General features: G+C 42.2%; 2 protein-coding genes across 3 annotated transcripts in view; one reads left to right on the plus strand and one right to left on the minus strand.

Annotated features, from left to right (window-relative positions):
* Positions 1–11,384, minus strand: part of MKKS (MKKS centrosomal shuttling protein) — a 29,036-nt gene extending 17,652 nt beyond the window's left edge. Inside the window, exon 1 of the mRNA XM_024352036.3 lies at positions 11,249–11,384. The gene's annotated coding sequence lies outside the window, so the exon portion shown is untranslated. The remainder of the gene's footprint in view (positions 1–11,248) is intronic.
* A 41-nt stretch (positions 11,385–11,425) lies between these two features.
* SLX4IP (SLX4 interacting protein) overlaps positions 11,426–14,895 on the plus strand; it is a 192,495-nt gene continuing 189,025 nt past the window's right edge. The window contains exons 1-2 of one of the 2 annotated variants that reach the window (XM_063802675.1): positions 11,426–11,575; positions 12,295–12,594. The gene's annotated coding sequence lies outside the window, so the exon portion shown is untranslated. Of the gene's footprint in view, positions 12,595–14,895 lie in introns of both variants that reach the window. The other variant, XM_001169452.7, reaches the window with a different exon arrangement.

Here is a 14,895-nt window from a genome sequence, read left to right on the forward strand (position 1 = left end):
GGTTCACGCCATTCTCCTGCCTCAGCCTCCCGAGTTGCTGGGACTACAGGTGCCCGCCACCACGCCTGGCTAATTTTTTGTATTTTTAGTAGAGACAGGGTTTCACCGTGTTAGCCAGGATGGTCTCGATCTCCTGACCTTGCGATCCGCTCGCCTTGGCCTCCCAAAGTGCTGGGATTACAGGTGTGAGCCACTGCGCCCGGCCCTTCAAGTCACATTACTTTTAAGAGCCATTTCTGCCATTCACCATTTACTTCTCCATGATCATTAACATAATTCAACATTTGTCAGCTTTTTTCTGAACTATAAACTCAAGGAAAAAAAACCCTAGCTTATAAAAAGAGATTAGGGCCAGGTGCAGTGGCTCACAAAAGTGTAATCCTAACACTTCGGGAGCCTGAGGTGGGCGGATCACTTGAGCCTAGGCAACGTGGCAAAACCCGTTTCTACAAAAAATACAAAAATTAGCTGGGCATGGTGGCGCACGCCTGTAGTTCTAGCTGCGTGGGGGGTGCTGAGGTAGGAGGATCGCTTGGACCTTGGGAGGCTGAGGCTGCGGTGAGCTGAGATAACACCATTGCACTCCAGCACAGGTGATGAAATGCGATCGTTTCAAAAAAACAAACCAAAAGCAAAAAAGAGACTGGATAGGATAAAAGGATGTAATAATAAAATTGAGATTTGTAACTCAAGAACTAAAATTAGGAACAAATTAAATGACAATCTGTTTGGGGAGGTGTTGTACTATTCTCTCCAGCAAAGTGGTTAACAGCATGTAATGACATAGTATGAACCCTCCTTGAGAAGAGTGAAAATTATATAGGGTTAGCTCCCTATAATACTTAGTGAATCTTTAGGTCATCTCCCAGTTAAAGATAAAAGAAATGCTCAATTTTATGTATATTGTGCTTAACAGTCTATTACTCTTTCCATTAGGATAACTTAAGGATCGATGAATCTTTTTCTAGATTTAGGTTTAGTTAAACCTGGAAATCAGTATCTATTTTAACTGAAAACTCTATTTGCTAAACATCACTGAGACTCAGTACAGTATTTCCTGGTTAGTAAATGATGTAGACTGATTTAATGATTAATTGCTTTAATGTTTACTGAACATCTACATGTCCCCACTTCCTCAAATTCTCCATATCTCATATATTGATTTGGCTAATGGGGGTGAGAGAGCAAGTAACTATTTTCTGACAGATAATTCTGTTGTCCTTTGAGAGGCTTGGGAAATGATTAGGATCAGTATGGAAGGGCTTTTCACTTTACAAACTATTTTTAGAGTTTTCATTTAATTAACATAAAAACAATAAGTATCACACTGTACATATAATAGTCCCTTTTCACTGAGCAAGATGGAATTAGCACTTTAAAATGACATTGGCATATAATGAGACCTCATCTCTATTTTAAAAGAAAAAAATATATATTAAATGAAAAGGAAAAAAAAAGGCCAGGCACAGTGGCTCACACCTGTTACCCCAGCACTCTAGGAGGCTCAGGCAGGGGGACTGCTTGAGCCCATGAGTTCGAGACTGCCTGGGCAATATAGTGAGACTTCATCTCTATTTTAAAAGAAAAAACATATATTTTTAAAAAATGACATTGGCATATAACTTTAAACTACTTCATTTCTTTCACTTAATAGTGAAAAATCTCCAGTACATTGGATGTATTCTATTGCCTGCATAACCTCTTCTCAGGGCAAGACACATTAGACCTTACTATACCTTACTAGCAAAGCTCATTGCTAGTTTTACAAAAAAAAAAAAATAGTTTTCAAATTTTATATTTGATATGGTAGTTAGCGAGGTAATGTGTTATTTATTTTGTTTATAAACTCTTGCAGAGCTTTTACTTACAATCAAACATATTTTGGGGATACAATTTAAATTTAGCACTTTTTTTCTTCTTAGTTCCTCTGTGGTTTTTTACAAAATGAAAATTAGAGCAGGGCACGGTGGCTCATGCCTGTAATCCCAGCACTTTGGGAGGCCGAGGCAGGTGGATCACCTGAGGTCAGGAGTTTGAGACCAGTCTGGCCAACATGGTGAAACTCTGTCTCTACTAAAAATACAAAAAATTAGGCTGGTGTGGTGGCAGGCGCCTGTAATCCCAGCTACTCGGGAGGCTGAGGCAGAAGAATCACTTGAACCTGGGAGGCGGAGGTTGCAGTGAGCCAAGATCATGCCATTGCACTCCCGCCTAGGCAACAAGAGCTAAACTCCTTCTCAAAAAAAAAAAAAGAAAGAAAGAAAATTAGCATTACTGTTCTTTTCTAATAAATATAGTATAGTATAACCTTACTTTTTAAAGTTAGCAAATATAGAAACAAGGAAAAGAGAGCTAAAATCTTTTGGGTGTAACAAAAATGTGATCATGATACACGTGCTGTTTTGTAATCCCTCTTGCAAAGAATATAAATCTCCATTATCGTTTTTAAGAGCTATACAGCATTTGATTATAATGGCGATATCCTAATTTGACCAATCTGTGATTGAAAGAAATTTGAGATTTTTCAATGCTTTATTGCAAAATATGCTATGGCAATAAATATTTGTGTAAATACTCCAGAGTCCATGCTCAAAGCCTCTATGTGCTGCTTTTCAGAATTAACAAATTTCTTAAAAATTAACTCATTTTTCAAATGAACTTGACAAGAAAGTTTTTAAAACCTTGACTTTTAGAAAGGTTCATGATACTGAGAAGCAGACAGACTGGGAGATCCAATTTGTGAAACAAACAAGCTATTTACAGTTTGCCTTGAGATGGTCCTTCCCTCAAAACATTTGGCAAGTCGTTCCAAGAGGCATGGACTGTCTTGCAGAGATTCTGAGTCTAAAACAAAGATTTCTCAAGAATAAGCTCAAAATGATCAGATTTGATGAGCAGTAACTGGTTAATCCCTAAAATAAGTTAGTGTTTGATGCTCATTTATTGAACTTTTCAAGTTTGGAGCAAAGCAACAAGAGAAATGAGATTTTTTCCCTTCCTTACCCTCTAATGTACTTGCCACTGCCCTTTCTTTCTTTCCTGAATCTTCTTTAAACATATTTCTAAAAAAAGACTCCTTTAGAAGGATAGAGAAATCAAGAGACATGAAATGAGATTAGTAAATTTTAGATCAAGTAAAATAGAGAGTTGATATTTATAGTTTCATTTACTAAAATGTCTTTTGTTAAGTTTAGAAAAAGTTTACAGGCAATCTTAACGTGGATTATGCTTTTTCATATTCTTCTCTCAAAAGTATGGTCTTAAATTATTCAAAAGTTTCATATTTTTCATTTTGTTTTGCTTTCATAGCAACTTTATGAGATCATTTTATAAATGAAGAAACATTAAATGATTGATTCTAAGATTACTGTCAGTTAACTGTGGCATTCAATTTAGATGTGAAGTCTTTAAAGTCTTGCCTAGTATTCTACTAAGCAATTCTTCAAGTCAAGAATTAGTGCCCCAGCTTGGGCAGTACTGTCTATCAGAATTTCCAGTGTGTGATCACGGATGAGGGGAACATTTGGAGGGCGTGATGCACACCCTTGAGGATCACTGAGGTCAACTAGCTTGGGGCATCATGCCTGGCATGTTGTTCTTTTTTCTTTTTTTGGGACAGTCTCACTCTGTTGCCCAAGGGGGAGCGTAGTGGTGTGATCTCGGCTCACCTCCGCGTGCCAGATTTAAGGGATTCTCGTACCTCAGCCTCCCAAGTAGCTGAGATTACAGGCCCATGCCACCATGCCCGACTAATTTTTGTATTTTAGTAGAGACGGGGTTTCACCATGTTGCCCAGGCTGGTCTCAACTCCTGGCCTCAAGTGATATGCCCGCCTCAGCCTCCCAAAGTGCTGGGATTACAGGCATGAGCCATGCGCGCCCCGTGGCATGTCCTTGGCTGATTTTCATGTCAGGTATATAAAAGGTTAACAGCTGTCATTTCACTTGTCCAAAATTAGAGGGCATCTTACAGTTCTGGAGGTAAGAAAAAGAAAAAAAATTAGAGGGCAAAAGAGTCTATATCCTCCAAAAACACATCCGTGACCTACTAATGGTTGAGATTAGCTGGGTTAGTTGAGTTTTCTTTAATTTAGTTCTCAGTATAGAATGACAGCAAGAGATTAATGAACAGAAGAGGGAGAACTTGCTATGCTTCTACCTCATTATAAATACTGTAATCTTTTAGAGTAGCTTAAAGGCCAAGAAAAGAAAACACTGACACACACACACACACACACACACACACACACACACAAAAGTAAGGTTAAGGGCAAAAAGGCAAGCAAGCTTCCTAGAACTTCCCAAACAGCTGGATCTAGCCATCAGATTATTCTATCTAGCATAGCATTAGTTAAAGCCATCAAGTTTTTTAAATTGCTTCCTGCAAAATTAGGCCTAAAATAACTTGCATGCAGGGAATGTTACATCAAATGTTCTCATTTTGCCTATTGGGCTTGCTGGGCGCCATCTGCTGGCCTTTTGGACACAGTGTAAAACGGATTCTTTTTGGTCTTAATTGCTGTTGTGATTTGAAAAAATTGTAATTTTTATAAACTTCCACTGAATGTAATTTAATCATGAGAAGAACATTAGATAGAATATTAAAAACCAATTAACCCAGCTCTTGCGATAATGAAACTTTATGAAGTTTACTGGAATTGTACTATGCCTTTTCTTTTACAATGACAATGTTGGCTTTAGGTATTTGTGAATTCTTCATTTCTGAATTCTCATCATCAACATTAAAAAGTTATTTTTTATCCTCAATTTTTAATACAGCAGTTTGAATTGTGGCATTTTTTCTGTGTACACAATAGAAAAGACTGCACGTGGTCTTCAACTGTGCTATGAAATGAACTGACATGGTAAACAGAACAATCGTTTTCCTTTTTCTTTTCCAACTATATCACCTAAAATAACACTCATTTTGCTGGACTTCTCCAGTCTTGTAAAAACACACACCCCAAAAACAATACTGTAATTCTTAATGAACCCATGGATCATAATTGAGTTCTAAAGTTTCCATTCTGCAAATCCTACCACCTTCCCCACCAAATCATTCAAGGTCAGCTTGACCTATATCCAAGAGCTGGGCTGCTAACAGCATAACTGAGTCAGGAGTGGATCTGCAGTCAGAAGGCCGAAACAGGTATGCTTAAGTATCTTATGTCTTTTGCTATTCCTCCCTGCTCATTGCTGTGAATTTAATGTATTTGTAAATAAAAAATATACTGAAAGCATCATAAGTCTTATATGGGGGTTTCACTAATTGTAGGCAGTCTCAAATATTAAGCAAGTGATTAACAACTAATGAGAAGTGAAAACTAGCTTACCAGCAAGCTGTGGTTTATCACAATGGTTGTAGTGGTTTATAGAGTTGTCTGAGAATCCTGTCCCCTTTCACTGTTTTTACACCCTGGCTGCCATTTGATGCTGGTGATTGGTGGAGGAGAGGGGAGTAGGTATCATGCAGATAGCCAGATTGTTCCAGATCAGATACCTAGATGAATGGGCCTTTAGTGCTACAGCAAACACTTTATGTTCCTGGTATGTTCTGAATCCCTAAAGAGCCCATTTCTACCCTTCATCATTTTCAAGATTTTAATTGTATGCTCCACCTTCATTTCTGCAGATAACCTATTGGCCAGAGGACATTATGGCTCTTTAGGTATGAACACCTCTAACTTGTTGTCCCCTTATGTGCACCTTAGCTCTCAACTAAATCTTCTTTCAGCTGGGCGCGGTGGCTCACGCCTCTAATTCCAGCACTCGGGGAGGCTGAGGAAGGTGGGTCACTTGAGGTCAGGATTTTGAGACCAGCTTGGCCAAGATGGTGAAACCCCATTTCTACCAAAAATATGAAAAATTAGCTGGATGTGGTGGCGTGCACCTGTAATCCCAGTTACCTGGGAGGCTGAAACAGGAGAATCGCTTGAATCCAGGAGGCAGAGGTTACAGTGAGTCGAGATTGCGCCATTGCACTCCAGCCTAGGTGACAGAGCAAGACTCCGTCTCAATAAATAAATAAATAAAACTCCTTGCCTGCTGTCAGAAGAACTGGTATTCCTATTACCTGTGTTCCAGTCCCACTTTCTACTGTATCTTTGGGGTTCTAACTTCATTATCCCCTCTCATCTACCTCCAACCTTCCACTCTTAAGGGCCTTTCTCTTTTGCATAACTATGACCATTTTTCTCCACTGAAGAGTCAAAAACAAATTCCCTAAGGCAACTGCCCTTTACCATCTTCCTTCCCAGTACTACACAATCTCTTTCCTTTCAAATAATGCATCTTTTCCTAGTCACTTCCCATTCCATCTTCAAACCCAAGCAATCTGCTTTTGTTTCATTCTCCATGGAGTGTTCTGACCATAAATATCACCAATCCTTCCCCTTACATAATCTCTCGGTAGCCTTTTGATGTGTTCTTGAGACTCCTAAGTACTCAGGACTCTATACTGTTCCTTCTTAGTCTCCTTTAATAGCCTGCTGGTTTCCATCCACCTATTCATCCTTATCAAAGATCTGTCTTTGGTAGTGTTTGTTTCCTGGGCGGTCTCATTCAATCCCCAAACTTCTATGATCATGCATCCACTCTGGCTCTCACACGTTCATCTCCAGCTTAGACCCACATAATAAACTGCAACTGTACACCTTTGAACTAACCGTCCCCACAAATAGTCTCAATTCATCTCATATAAAAATAAGTCCTCTTTCCCTCCCAAACTGCTGTTCCACCTGGATTTCCTGTTTCGTTAACAAAAAGCATTATCTACTAAGCCATTCAATTCAGAAATCTGGATATACTGGACTCTGCCCTTTTCCTCATGCTCCTCGTCAACTCACTCAGCACATCCTGCCATTTGACATAAGTGTTTCTTTACATAATCCCTCCCCACTAGGGTCACAGTCCAGACCCTCGCGCCCTCACATGACCTCCTTGCTTCGATTCCAGTAGTTCTCAAAGTGTGGTCCTCTCAACAGTGCCATTAGCAACACCTGAGAATTTATTAGAAATGCAAATTATCAAGCTGCCCCTCCTGACCTACTGAGTCAGAAACTCTAGGGTGGGGTCCAGTAATCTGTGTTTTAATTAATTCTTTAGGTAATTCTGAAGCTAAAGTTTGAGACCCACTGTTCCAGTCTACATCCACTAATCCATTCTCTACACTTTTAATATAGCCATCTTGCAAAAAACAAAAACAAAAACAAAAACAAATCTGGTTGTATTCCTGCTTTGCTTAAAAGCCTTTAGTGACATTTTTGACTAGAGTGAAATCTAAATTTCTTAGTACAGCAGAAAGAAAAATCCACTAGGATCTAGATCCTGCCTACCAGTTTTCAGAAAGTCAAGCACTTTAAATCATTTTTGTAAGAATGCATTGTCATGTAGTGATTAAGGGATGAGCTGTGGACTCATACCACCTGGCTTTGAATCTTCACTTACCACTTTACAACTGGCTGTGTGGCCTTGGATGAGTCACTTAATCTCACTGTGCTTCAGTTCCATTGTGTGTACAATGTGAATAATAACATCCATATCATAAGCTTGCTGTGCAGTTATCACAACACTTGGCACTTAGTCTGGGCTCAGTAATTGTTAGCTATTATTATTTTGATTATGTCAAAAAGAAAAAAACATTACTGGAATTAACCTGTAGTATAGCAAGAATTGGAGAGGATTAGAATTAATGCCCAAACTAAGGGAAGTGGTCCCCATAAAGGAAGGCCCACTTCTCTGGGCAGTTTCAGTTAGTTAGCTAAGAATAAAAATACCCAGTGTCAACAGAGAGGTTCAGAGGTCTTTGGGGTTTGACTAGGGTAGTGAATCTGGTAATTAGATTCTAGGATATTAGAGGACAGATAACTGTCAAGCTTCTAAGGTGAGAGCCAGGAAAGCTGTGAAGGAAGTCAGAAAACTGATACAGAGCAAAGAAGCAAAGACAGGGTGAAAAATTTCATGTTTGTTTCTCTAATAACAGTTAATAGAGCAGCCAAGTGATCAAATGTGAGAATCCTACAATGACTGAAACTTGGTCGACATTTTCAGACACGCTGTTGGTCTGAAACAACGTTTTACGTAAGAGCAAAAGCACTGAGTAATGGTGAGAATCAAAGTCTAACCTCCATCACAAATCAGTTATGGTCTTGGACAAATTACTTCTCTCCTGCCTCAATGTCATGATCTGAAATAGGGGGCCACATTTTGAAGCGAACTATATATATTCATAGCTTAGTACAGTGCCTAGCATGTGGGAAGTGCTCAATACACGGCAGCCATTACTTTTATTGGGAGTATATTATCTTATACGAATCATATATAAAAATAGGCACCCCTGGAGGTTCCTGCTTGATCAAAGCAATTATATATTATCATCGAATATTTTGACTAAAATTGGGTTCTAACTTATAAGGTGAGGAAATGCTATAAAGACAAACCCAAACACAGTCATGTATCCCACATTCACAATATTTAGGGATTAGCAATTTTCACTTCAAATATGTACAAGATTAATTCTATCCAAATGCTCACTTAGTGTCTATTAGGTGCTAGCAAGACTACTAGCCTCAGGGGGGAACTACCAAGAAGAGTAAGGCATGATTCTTGTCCTCAAGGAGAATATAGGTTTGAGAAGATAATGGGACAATCTTAATAAAACATAACTCAATGCTGTATAGGGTCAAAAAACCAAACCAAACCAAACCCGCACAAAAAACTGCATAAAGTCTTTACCAAGTTGACTCATTTTTCAAAATCATAGTTCTCATTTTTTCCTCTATCCTCCTCTGAATTAGTCTCAATCCATTTTTACTTACTCCATCTTTAGTTACGGCAGGGAGTCAAGATCTAGAAAAACTAGTCACTGCCACCCACGATAACAGAAGGTAGCAGCCACTTGTCTTCTCTGCTATATTCCTAGTGCGTAGCAGAAAAGTAGAGAATCTTGTCCCCTTTGGTCCACAGAGGATGGCTTATTCTTCTGCTTCAGCTCTTAGTTCAGATGTCACCTACTCAGAGAGCCTTTCTCTCAGCACTCAACCTAAAGTGTTTTCCCTCTCCCTCCCCATTATTCTCTAGCACATGTGTTTCCTTCAAAGCCCTACCTTTGTGATGAATGCTGTGATGTGCCACCCTGACCCCCCTAAGGAATGAAAGGCTTATTTCCCCAGCTCCTGGAAGTGCTGAGACAGACCTCGGCTGCCAGCCTCCGTCCATGATTGACTTGGCTGAAGAGAATTGAAGTTAGGCCCTTTCCAGGGAAACAGACATCCAACGACAGATCAATCAAGGAGTATAAAAGCTTGGCCCTTCTCTTCAACTTTGAAGGGCCAACCCAGCACTAGAGTTCCTGTGGGACTGGTGGAGAACATCCTTGAGACTTCACTGCAGCTTAACTTTTTCTATTGCCCAATCCTGCTTCCTTTCTTCCTTGGTAATCATCCAAAAAGTCTTCTCTAGTAAATGTCCTGCCTCTAAATCTCCTCAGAGTCTGATTCTCAGGAAACCCAACCTAGGACAATCTAGAAACATCTTGCTCAATATCAATGTGCAATCACCCCTCAGTATTTGGGGGATTGCATCCAGGACCCATGATAGATACCCAAATCCAGATGCTCAGGTCCCTGATTTAAAAATTGTGTAGTAGGCCAGACGCCGTGGGTCATGCCTGTAATCCCAGCACTTTGGGAGGCCGAGGCGGGTGGATCACCTGAGGTCAGGAGTTCAAGACCAGCCTGGCCAACATGGCGAAACACCATCTCTACTAAAAAATACAAAAATTAGCCAGGTGCAGTGGCGGGTGCCTGTAATCCCACACTACTCCGGAGGCTAAGGCAGGGAGAATTGCTTGAACCCGGGAGGCGGAGGTTGCACAGTGAGCAGAGATCCAGCTTCAGCCTGCGCGACAGAGCGAGACTCTTTGTCAAAAAAAAAAAAAAAAAAAAAAAAAAAAAATCAAATCGTGTAGTTTTGTACACAACTTGCCACCTCCTTCCATGTACCTTAAATAATCTCTAGGCTACTTATAATACCTAATACAACGTTAAATGCTATGTAAGTAGTTGTTACACTGCAGTGTTTAGGGAATGACAAGAAAAAAGGTCTGCACGTGTTCAGTACAGATGTAACCATCTTTTTTCCCCCAGAATGTTTTTATTTATTTATTTTCTTAAATAGAGTCTCTGTCGCCCAACCTGGAGTGCAGTGGCGTGATCTCCGCTCACCGCAACCTCCGCCTCCAGGGCTCAAGCGATTCTCCTGCCTCAACCTCCCAAGTAGCTGGGATTACAGGCGTGCGCCACTGCGCGCGGCTCATTTTTTTGTACTTTTAGTAGAGACCGGGTTTCGCCACGTTGGCCTGGCTGGCCCCAAACTCCTGACTCAAGTGATCCGCCCGCCTCGGGAGCCTAAGGTGCTGGGATTACAGGGGTGAGCCACCAAACCCCGCCGCCCCAAAATATTTTCTATCCGCAGTTGGTTGAATTCACACATGCGCAACTCATGGATAGGGAGCGTATTGTTTCTCCCCCACCACTAGAACATGGAGTCAGGACCGTGCAAGTCCGTCTTGGTCACTGCCGTATCTACTAACTCGGCAGTGCTGTAGACACGTGCATATCTGTTTATGGATAAACTGAAGATGTTAATGAATGAATGAAACCGTCATATTGAGTCTCTGAAACGGCAACAGGATTTGGGTATGGTCTTATCGGGGAGGAAGACGAGCATGACCTTAGAGGGTCATCCCTACAAGGTCCACAGCCCTGCAAGCCCCGCGGCTGCTTTCACGTATCTGGCAGGGCCACGCTGCACAACGTCTCTAACGCCGTCGGAGGGCGGCCCCCACCTCCCGACAGCCTGGGGTACACCGTGCACCCTCCAGACAGTCAGGGGCACACGGGGCCCCTCCCAGCGAGGGAGGGGACGGGGAGTCACAGGTTCGGCGTAGAAGGCGGCAGCGCAGGTGGGAGCGTGGTGAGGCGCCACTCCTCCAGCTCTCCCCACCGGCGGGAAGACCTCGCCGCCCGCATCCGTGCCGACCGCAACATTTACCATCGGCAGCTATTTCAGAGGTCGGTCTTTGGCCTCCTACAGAGAGCCAGCCTCCTCCTTATCCCCGCCCTCAAATATCCTTCAGTGAGGACACCGGTGACCTTTGGGGGTGGAGAGGGAGGCGCCTACAAGCCCCTTCCCCTCTCTTCGGCCGGACACAAAGCGGGCTTTTCCACCTAAAGTCCCAGCGCTCTCACCTGCCCACCAGCCGTCGCGCCGCCCCAGGCCGCCACCGCCAGAGGCCCCAGAAACAGATCTCAAGCAGTCGCTGCTGCCGCGGATCCCGGCAACCTTCGCGTCGCGCGAGGGCACGGAGCACGCGCAGCTCTGCGGTCGGCGCCGGGCCGCCCCCACTCCGCTTCTCCGGGTTTTCCGTGAAGCTCCAGCCAACTGCGGCCGTCACCGGAAAAAACGGGGAGCGAAGTTTATTCAGCGTATATTCCAGCAAATTGTTGAAACTGAAATTTTAAAAGAACGCATAAAATTTAAATAACATATCAAAATGGCACAGCTTCTGCCTTTTGGTGAGCGTTTAACAATGATTTATTGAATGAAAGAAAGAAATAGTCCACGGCGCTCTGCTCTCTGTCCTGACATGACCAATCACAAAGCGCTTGGATTTGTCGCTCAGCGCCAGTATCCCGCCTCTCTGTGCGGTTGTCTGGAAAATCAGGATTTTTACCCTCCAGTAACTCCCCGGATCGGGTTTGGAAAACGGACATGCGCCGTGAGAGCTAGTTGCCTTCTACTAAAGCATCCGCCCTCAGTCCTTCCTGAGGGCTTACAGGGAAGCGCGGACTTTTACAGCTCATACTCTTCACAGATTAGATAATTCACCCGGTATTTCCCCATCCTGCTTCTGGGTTCCAGCACAAACCTTTTATTCTCTTTTAACATTAAAAAATATATAGGAAGTTATGTTCAAACATGGCTATTTTCATTAAAATTTATCCGGCACTGTGAAAGCTACCTTTCCTTTCCCACAATCTTTCGCACCGAATATATGTTCCATTCTTGAACTAGTCATTTTCCAATGTTAAGAAATCATACCACAGAAAAGCGTGTTTTTTTTCTCTCGGTCAGTTCAACTGCCTAGCACCGTGAGTTACCATGATTCGTTACTTGCTAATCAGAGTCATTGGGTTCCCAGCCTTTAAGTAGCCTGCGTCCGGCGCCATTTTTGTTTTGGGCCCACTTTGAAAGCCGCGATATTCTGAACAGAGGCCATTTTTCTTTGGGGCAGATTCCACGGGCCATCGAAGTGTTTCGCTGCCATCTTAAATCCTGGCTGTGGCCTCAATCCAGCAGCGAAGCTGCCCAGATTATTTTGTGTTTGGGCGGCGGCTGAGTTCCCAAACGCGCGCGGAGACCCTGGGAAGGAGGAAGTAAGCGCGAAAGTGCTTCCCTTAAGCTTCTGAAGGTTGGCTGCAGTTCCGGCTACCTGTGTAGTCCGGGTGTCCACAGCCAGGCACTACTCCGCCAGTGACCCTGGACAGTAACAAAACATATAAAAGCCCGAGCCCAAACCCCGCCACCATCATAGGTAAGCACATGGACCTCTGACAACCTCAGATGTTCTTTCAAGTGAACTGAACTGTTTGCCCATCTCCTCCCTCCTGGTTTTTTGCTTTGATTTTTTGAGACTTTTCCGAATCCTTCTCCCTGTACTTCCACCTTTCTTCATTGTTTTCAAAAAGCCAAAAAGTTGCTAAACATCAGGATGCCATGAGCATGGGCATTACGGTGGAGATATTATTCAGGAAAGTTAACTGTCTTGGACAAAGGGAATGCAGTAGATGGGCCAGGTATTTGTATCAAATCATGGCTACCTGCATCCAGCAGTACAAATACCTCTCCCTTCCCAGACATTTTTGGAGATGTGAGGTAAATACAGATTGCGTTTGTATATACTTCCCATTCATTCATTTATTCAGTGCATTTCTTGAGTACCTAATTTGTGCTAGGCCATAAGGATTCAGGAGTTAGCTAAAAAAAAATCCATTAACTCATGGAGCCTACATTTTATCACCTTGACATCTACTAGGTTGAGACAAATAACAGTATTTTGTGGTTCTTAGCACTGCTAGACTGTATAAACAAGTATTTGCTTTCTCCTTCCCCTGAACTATTTTTTTTTACTTTTAGTTTTTAATTTTTTTGGCCGGGTGTAGGAATTAATGGTATTGACACTTACTTCTTGGATCCTAGACATAACGATATTTGTAAGCCAGTTGGCTAGCGTTAAAACTAATATTCCAGTTACTTAGGGCCTTGTTGCTCCAAGTTCGTTTCACCTACCAGCAGCATCAGCATCCCCTGGGAGCTTGTTAGAATTACACTTCATGCCTCTCGCCCCAGAGCTGCTGAATCAGAATCTTCCTCAAGAAGTGTACTTTAAAGTTCAAGGAACATTGATTCAGGGCATGGGCTAAAGATACAGCCCTTTCTTGCTTTTTTTTTTTTTTTAGATGGAGTCTCGCTCTGTTGCCCAGGTTGGAGTGCAGTGGCGCGATCTCGGCTCACTGCCATCTCCGCCCCCTGGGTTCAAGCAATTCTCCTGCCTCAGCGTTCCCAGTAGCTGGGATTACAGGCGCGCGCCACCACCCCCGGCTAATTTTTGTATTTTTAGTAGAGACAGGTTTCGCCATGTTGGCCGGGTTGTTCTCGAACTCCTGACCTCAGGTGATCCACCCGCCTTGGCCTCCAAAGTCCTGGGATTACAGGCCTGAGACACCACTCCCGGCCTGGCCCATTCTTTGTTCAACCCGTGCTTCTTAACTAGATTCACAGTGTATTATCAATTTATTGCATGTTCTAAATGCAGTGGATATTTGACAGGTTTTTTCTGTGCTTTTAGTTCATTGACTTGATGTTAGGGCGTCAATTTAGCTTTCCAAAAAGTTGAAAAGAGATTTTGTCATCCCAATATACTTTTATGTAATTTCTGTTATAACATCTGAAATGTAGGGTTTTCTCTGTAAGTCTTAGCATCCAATTTACCACTGGTTTGCTTTTTTTTTAAAAAAAAGTTGTTTACTGTGCTTCTTGCTTTCTCATATCTTGTATGCATATTTATACTTTTAATTTGTTAAAAGTTGAACTCAAAAGTTTGCATGTGGACAGCAGTTCAATACTGACTTGGAAAACCTTGGGCCTTGGTTTACCAAAGCTTTCTGTGGCACCTTGCTTTCTTCTGTCTTCCCATTTTATTTTATTTCTTTTATTTTTATTTTTTGAGACAGGGTATAACCGTGTTGCCCAGGCTGAAGTGCAGTGGTGGGATCATAGCTCAATGTAACCTCCAACTCTTGGGCTCAAGCGATCCTTCTGCCTTGGTCTGTCAAAGTGCAGGAAAGCAGGCATGAGCGACTGCACCCAGCTGCCTTCTGTCTTTCTTTAATGAGAAGACTAAATCAAGAGTTCTCAGCCTTGGCTGCACGTAACAATCACCTGGGAGCTTTAAAAACAGACTCCAGACCTGTATCTGCAGAGATTGAGACCCTCTGGATGAAATTAAAGAGCCAGTAAGGAGTATGAGAAAACAGAACAACTTTTACGTTTTATGTTGCTATGTTAGATTTTCTCTCCCTTATGGTGTTACTTAAAATAATCGGGATTTTGAAAACCATGAAAAGATCTGGATTAAGAATGTAAGGAACCAGCTTCCCAGTAACTGGTCAACTTGCCAATTATTTGGTCTGTGTCCTAAGAAAGTTGTCCAGCCTTTCTGCTTCTCCTCCCTCCATCTATTAATTGGGAAAAGAAAATAAGGCCACTGTTGTTTTTTATTTAGTTTCATGTGGTGTTGCCAATTGTAGTGAATGTTTATATTCTGTGAGTGTGA

This window comes from Pan troglodytes, chromosome 21, assembly GCF_028858775.2.
Source record: "Pan troglodytes isolate AG18354 chromosome 21, NHGRI_mPanTro3-v2.0_pri, whole genome shotgun sequence".
Lineage (NCBI taxonomy): Eukaryota > Metazoa > Chordata > Mammalia > Primates > Hominidae > Pan > Pan troglodytes.